At 50.1% G+C, this 7500-nt stretch overlaps 1 non-coding gene across 1 annotated transcript; it reads left to right on the top strand.

The window, feature by feature from the left end:
• Positions 1-6030: 6030 nt before the first annotated feature.
• On the top strand, positions 6031-6185 carry LOC143176106 (5.8S ribosomal RNA). Its single transcript, XR_013000703.1, has one exon. It is a non-coding gene; the product is annotated as a 5.8S ribosomal RNA (ribosomal RNA).
• The last annotated feature ends 1315 nt before the right edge of the window (positions 6186-7500 follow it).

The following is a 7500-nucleotide window of genomic DNA, read 5'->3' as shown; positions in this document are numbered from 1 at the left end:
CGCTGGCATTGTAAACTCCAGATGACCTTGTGATTCCTTCGTCGGGCACTGGTAAAGGGTGGCGATGATTCGTTCTATAATAGAAATACCCGTCGTAGCGATTCGGCCGAGACACCCGCCACGAAACACTCTCTCGTCGTGGAATCCCCGCGTCGGAGAGTAAAACGCGCGAAGGCTTACTATGAGAGAAGAAATAGTATATGCCGGTGGTTCGCGTGTGTAGGCTCTATACGAAATTGCGATTCAAGAGAGTAGGAAAAGACGCGATGAACCACGATTTCCGTGCGTCTTACGTCTCTCGACGATGGGACGATCCACGCGAAGAGTTGTTACGTGCTCGCGCGAGGTGCGATAGCGTCGATTCGCTTTTCTGTACGGGGAGAAATAGAACGATGAGCTGACTTATCGGGTCTTCGTTGGAATTACCGTCGCTGGCATTGTAAACTCCAGATGACCTTGTGATTCCTTCGTCGGGCACTGGTAAAGGGTGGCGATGATTCGTTCTATAATAGAAATACCCGTCGTAGCGTTTCGGCCTAGTCACCCGCCACGAAACACTCTCTCGTCGTGGAATCCCCGCGTCGGAGAGTAAAACGCCGAAGGCTTACTTATGAAACTTACGTCTCTCGACGATGGGACGATCCACGCGAAGAGTTGTTACGTGCACGCGTATGGTGCGATTGCGTCGATTCGCTTTTCTGTACGGGGAGCAATAGAACGTTGAGTTGACTTATCGGGTCTTCGTTGGAATTACCGTCGCTGGCATTGTAAACTCCAGATGACCTTGTGATTCCTTCGTCGGGCACTGGTAAAGGGTGGCGATGATGCGTTCTATAATAGAAATACCCGTCGTAGCGTTTCTTCCGAGTCAACCCGCTCACGAAACACTCTCTCGTCGTGGAATCCCCGCGTCGGAGAGTAAAACGCGAATTCATAGTATGGAAACTTACGTCTCTCGACGATGGGACGATCCACGCGAAGAGTTGTTACGTGCACGCGTATGGTGCGATTGCGTCGATTCGCTTTTCTGTACGGGGAGTAATAGAACGTTGAGTTGACTTATCGGGTCTTCGTTGGAATTACCGTCGCTGGCATTGTAAACTCCAGATGACCTTGTGATTCCTTCGTCGGGCACTGGTAAAGGGTGGCGATGATGCGTTCTATAATAGAAATACCCGTCGTAGCGTTTCTTCCGAGTCAACCCGCTCACGAAACTCTCTCTCGTCGTGGAATCCCCGCGTCGGAGAGTAAAACGCGAATTCATACTATGAAAACTTACGTCTCTCGACGATGGGACGATCCACGCGAAGAGTTGTTTACGTGCACGCGTATGGTGCGATTGCGTCGATTCGCTTTTCTGTACGGGGAGAAATAGAACGTTGAGTTGACTTATCGGGTCTTCGTTGGAATTACCGTCGCTGGCATTGTAAACTCCAGATGACCTTGTGATTCCTTCGTCGGGCACTGGTAAAGGGTGGCGATGATGCGTTCTATAATAGAAATACCCGTCGTAGCGTTTCTTCCGAGTCAACCCGCTCACGAAACTCTCTCTCTCGTCGTGGAATCCCCGCGTCGGAGAGTAAAACGCCGAAGGCTTACTATGAAACTTACGTCTCTCGACGATGGGACGATCCACGCGAAGAGTTGTTACGTGCACGCGTATGGTGCGATTGCGTCGATTCGCTTTTCTGTACGGGGAGTAATAGAACGTTGAGTTGACTTATCGGGTCTTCGTTGGAATTACCGTCGCTGGCATTGTAAACTCCAGATGACCTTGTGATTCCTTCGTCGGGCACTGGTAAAGGGTGGCGATGATTCGTTCTATAATAGAAATACCCGTCGTAGCGTTTCTTCCGAGTCAACCCGCTCACGAAACTCTCTCTCGTCGTGGAATCCCCGCGTCGGAGAGTAAAACGCGAATTCATAGTATGGAAACTTACGTCTCTCGACGATGGGACGATCCACGCGAAGAGTTGTTACGTGCACGCGTATGGTGCGATTGCGTCGATTCGCTTTTCTGTACGGGGAGCAATAGAACGTTGAGTTGACTTATCGGGTCTTCGTTGGAATTACCGTCGCTGGCATTGTAAACTCCAGATGACCTTGTGATTCCTTCGTCGGGCACTGGTAAAGGGTGGCGATGATTCGTTCTATAATAGAAATACCCGTCGTAGCGTTTCTTCCGAGTCAACCCGCTCACGAAACTCTCTCTCGTCGTGGAATCCCCGCGTCGGAGAGTAAAACGCGAATTCATACTATGAAAACTTACGTCTCTCGACGATGGGACGATCCACGCGAAGAGTTGTTTACGTGCACGCGTATGGTGCGATTGCGTCGATTCGCTTTTCTGTACGGGGAGAAATAGAACGTTGAGTTGACTTATCGGGTCTTCGTTGGAATTACCGTCGCTGGCATTGTAAACTCCAGATGACCTTGTGATTCCTTCGTCGGGCACTGGTAAAGGGTGGCGATGATGCGTTCTACAATAGAAATACCCGTCGTAGCGTTTCTTCCGAGTCAACCCGCTCACGAAACTCTCTCTCGTCGTGGAATCCCCGCGTCGGAGGGTAAAACGCGATATATAATAGTATATGCCAGTGGTTCGCGCGCGTCGTCTCTGAGATACGCGGTCGACAGAGTTCCGAAAACACGTGATGTGCCACGATTTCCGTGCGTCTTACATCTTTCGACGATGGGACGATCCACGCGAAGAGAACGTTCGTGCTTGCGTGAGGTGCAACAGCGTCGATTCGCTTTTCTGTACGGGGAGAAATAGAACGTTGAGTTGACTTATCGGGTCTTCGTTGGAATTACCGTCGCTGGCATTGTAAACTCCAGATGACCTTGTGATTCCTTCGTCGGGCACTGGTAAAGGGTGGCGATGATTCGTTCTATAATAGTAATACCCGTCGTAGCGTTTCGACCGATGTCACCCGCCACGAAAGTCTCTCTCGACGTGGAAACCCCGCGCCGAAGAGTAAACGCGAAGGCTTACCATACGAAAGAAAACGGTATTATACGCCTGTGGTATGTGCGTCTCGGCTCTGTGATACGCGATCGGCAGAGTTACAAAAAAACGTTGATGGGCCACGATTTCCGTGCGTCTTACATCTTTCGACGATGGGACGATCCACGCGAAGAGTAGTTACGTGCTCGCGCGAGGTGCGATAGCGTCGATTCGCTTTTCTGTACGGGGAGAAATAGAACGATGAGTTGACTTATCGGGTCTTCGTTGGAATTACCGTCGCTGGCATTGTAAACTCCAGATGACCTTGTGATTCCTTCGTCGGGCACTGGTAAAGGGTGGCGATGATTCGTTCTATAATAGAAATACCCGTCGTAGCGATTCGGCCGAGTCACCCGCCACGAAACTCTCTCTCGTCGTGGAATCCCCATGTCGGAGAGTAAAACGCGAAGGCTAACTATATAAGAAATATATAGTATTATTTATGCCTGTGGTTCTCCGTTTGCCCTACTCTCAGATACGCGACTCGGAGAGTTACGAATAATCGTGATGGACCACGATTTCTGTACGTCTTACATCTTTCGACGATGGGACGATCCACGCGAAGAGATCATTCCTGCTTGCGTGAGGTGCGATAGCGCCGATTCGCTTTTCTGTACGGGGAGAAATAGAACGATGAGTTGACTTATCGGGTCTTCGTTGGAATTACCGTCGCTGGCATTGTAAACTCCAGATGACCTTGTGATTCCTTCGTCGGGCACTGGTAAAGGGTGGCGATGATTCGTTCTATAATAGAAATACCCGTCGTAGCGATTCGGCCGTGTCACCCGCCACGAAAATCTCTCTCGTCGTGGAATCCCCGCGTCGTAGAGTAAACGCGAAGGCTTGCTATAGAAGACTATAGTTTATACGCCTGTGGTTCACCGGTTGCCTGCTCTCCGGGGTACGCGATCGCGCAGGAGTTACGGAAGAACTTGATGGGCCACGATCTCCAAGCGGCTATATCTTTCGACGATGGGACGATTCACGCGAAGAGAACGTTCGTGCATGCGTGAGGTGCGATAGCGTTGATTCGCTTGTCTGTACGGGGAGAAATAGAACGATGAGTTGACTTATCGGGTCTTCGTTGGAATTACCGTCGCTGGCATTGTAAACTCCAGATGACCTTGTGATTCCTTCGTCGGGCACTGGTAAAGGGTGGCGATGATTCGTTCTATAATAGAAATACCCGTCGTAGCGTTTCGACCGATGTCACCCGCCACGAAATTCTCTCTCGTCGTGGAATCCCCGCGTCGGAGAGTAACCGCCGAAGGCTTGCTATAGAAGACTATAGTTTATACGCCTGTGGTTCACCGGTTGCCGGCTCTCCGGGGCACGCGATCGCGCGAAGGTTACGGAGGGACGTGAAGCGCCCGAGCAATGAAACGTCCGCAGGAGGAAACGAGCAACCGCCGAACATTGTTTCGCGACGTTTCCATAATGTATTGTCGTTTCGCTCGCATCCCGCTTCTTTCCCCTAGTTTCCTCGACGCGTAGTTTCGCAGCCTTAGTGGACGAATCATTCTCGATTCGAGGAAAGATATGCAGTGGGGCGTGCAATGAGCCCGCCAGAGACCACGATCTCCAATGCGTCTTTACATCTTTGGACGATGGGACGATCCACGCGAAGAGAACGTTCGTGCTTGCGCGAGGTGCATTAGCGTCGATTCGCTTTTCTGTACGGGGAGAAATAGAACGATGAGTTGACTTATCGGGTCTTCGTTGGAATTACCGTCGCTGGCATTGTAAACTCCAGATGACCTTGTGATTCCTTCGTCGGGCACTGGTAAAGGGTGGCGATGATTCGTTCTATAATAGAAATACCCGTCGTAGCGATTCGGCCGAGTCACCCGCCACGAAACTGTCTCTCTTTCGTCGTGGAAACCCCGCGTCGGAGAGTAAAACGCGCGAAGGCTGTGACTGTAACATATATATATATATATACACAGTATACAATGCCTGTGGTTTTTGCGCGTGTCGGCTCTTCGGTATACGCGATCGGCCAGAGTTACGGAGGGACGGTGAAGCGCACGAGAAATTGAAACGGCCGCACGATTGGAACCGAGCAACCGTCGAACATTGTTTCGCGACGTTTCCATAATGCGTTTTCGTTTCGCTCGCATACCGCTTCTTTTCCCCTAGTCTCTGAGACGCGTTTTCGAGCCGTTCTTCTACTATCGATTCTCGTAGAGAGAAGGGACCGGGTAGTCTGGAAGTGGAACCCGCATCTTGCGTGTACCGTACACGGAATTGAGAGGACCGGCCGTGAAGCTCGTTTTAAAGCCGTGCGTCTGACACCCAACTCTTGCGCGCCAATTTCGCGGCAAGAGATAATATGGGACGAATGACCGGCAAAGAGCCAGCTGTGAAGTCTGTTTTTTTAATCGAATCCGTGGACGTGTGTATGCCGTAGCGTCGCTCGTCGTGTTCGTTCATGGTCGTTCCGAGAGAAAGAACGAAAGCGGTAACGAAGGGACCGGCCGTGAAGCTCGTTTTAAAGCCGCGCGTCTGACACCCAACTCTTGCGCGCCAATTTCGCGGCAAGAGATAACATGGGACGAATGACCGGCAAAGAGCCAGCTGTGAAGTCTTTTTTCATTATTTGCTTTCAATCGATCGATCGGTACGATTCGTGCAACGTTTCGCGCGATGCGACGCGAAAACATGCGCGCAACAATAGATGCGTCTGATCGGAAGAACGCGAGGGTCGACTGCACGCGATGGATTCAGTATCGGGTAGGATACAAAATATATCCCCGTCGTTTCCACGCGTGCGAGTCTTCTGCGTCTTTCGCGGGTTTTTGAATGCACTATACGCCCGGAACGTCGAGAAATATATACATATTACTTGAACGTTTTTCGTCTCGAAAGGCTTCGGTGTCGTCTCCAAGGCGACGCCTGAATCTCCTTCGCGCGCTGGTCGGAGATTCAGGTATCAACTTTTATCTTCTCTTTGAAAGAAGAGAGATATTAGGTCGAACAAGTGAGAATAAAATTATATATGTGAAATATAAAATTTATACGATTACCCTGAACGGTGGATCACTTGGCTCGTGGGTCGATGAAGAACGCAGCTAATTGCGCGTCAACGTGTGAACTGCAGGACACATGAACATCGACATTTCGAACGCACATTGCGGTCCACGGATACAATTCCTGGACCACGCCTGGCTGAGGGTCGTTTACGTACCATACACTGCTTGCGTAGCTCTGTCAAATCCCCGCCGTCGTTCACCTCTTCGGATCGAACGTTTTTTTACCGAAGGGCGCAAAGAACGTCTCTGAGTCGGGTTAAGAGAAGGATGCTACGTACGAGCGAACGATGGGTGTCTCGTCGGCGTTTGTCGCGGACACGCGAAAATTCTGTGAATTTCACGGACAGTGTACGTTCTAGTTGTTGCAAAACGATCGGAATCGTTTGTATGGACTCGCGTGAGTGTTCGCGGCGTCGTGCGTCGTTCAATTACGACCGCCCGCGGATACCGCTCCACTGCGATATGGATCTGAGCGACAACTTTTTCGGCTGTTCGTGAGATGAACGGTTTCGTGTGTTTAGAAAAATTTTTTTTCCCGCGCTCCCGACGTCACCTGAAATGATGCGTCAGAGGTGAAAGAAAATATTAAGAAGTCGAGAGAGAGAGACTACACACGTTTTATTCATATTTTGTATACCGTGCGTGAGACGGATGTGCACGACACGTCGTATGTCGGTATATTACCGACTGGCCCCAGGGAGATTGTTTTCTTCCTCTCTTACGAATGAGATGTACGTTTCGGAGGATCGTCGTTACCGAAACACACGGCAAAACGAGACTTCTCGCAGCAGAACCTTTATACACAATACACATCGACTCTTTTTACCCCGAGAGAGAGAGAAAAGGTGTATTTCTTTTTTTTATTTTTCGAATTCGACGCACGAACGCTTTGACGACTGGAGAAAAACACGGTGTGTGTTAAAATCGTGCGGGACGAGCATGCGTATTCGTAACGGGTCGAATAGTTCTTATTCCCCGTCGTCGCGTGTCCTCGCTGGACCACCACCGTGCGCTTCCGCCACGTTCAGTTGAATTTCGAAATATATATATATAAAAAGAATCACCATATACTCTCTTTCGGGAGGTGTATTTTTATCGGTTTCTGCTATAGAGAAGAGACGGAGATCGTGTTGTGAGGTGTAACGTTTCTGTATCCCCGTTTCGGAGGATCGTCGTTATCGGCGGAACACACGTCAAAACGAGACTTCTCGCAGAACCTTTATACACAATACACATCGACTCTTTTACCCCGAGAGAGAGAAAAGGTGTTTTTCTTTTTTTTTTATTTTTCGAATTCGACGCACGAACGCTTTGACGACTGGAGAAAAACACGGTGTGTGTTAAAATCGTGCGGGACGAGCATGCGTATTCGTAACGGGTCGAATAGTTCTTATTCCCCGTCGTCGCGTGTCCTCGCTGGACCACCACCGTGCGCTTCCGCCACGTTCAGTTGTATTTCGA

Source organism: Nomia melanderi, unplaced genomic scaffold, assembly GCF_051020985.1.
Source record: "Nomia melanderi isolate GNS246 unplaced genomic scaffold, iyNomMela1 scaffold0379, whole genome shotgun sequence".
NCBI lineage: Eukaryota > Metazoa > Arthropoda > Insecta > Hymenoptera > Halictidae > Nomia > Nomia melanderi.
The sequence above is the reverse complement of the archived record's forward strand: the minus strand, read 5'-3'. Positions and strand labels throughout refer to the sequence as shown.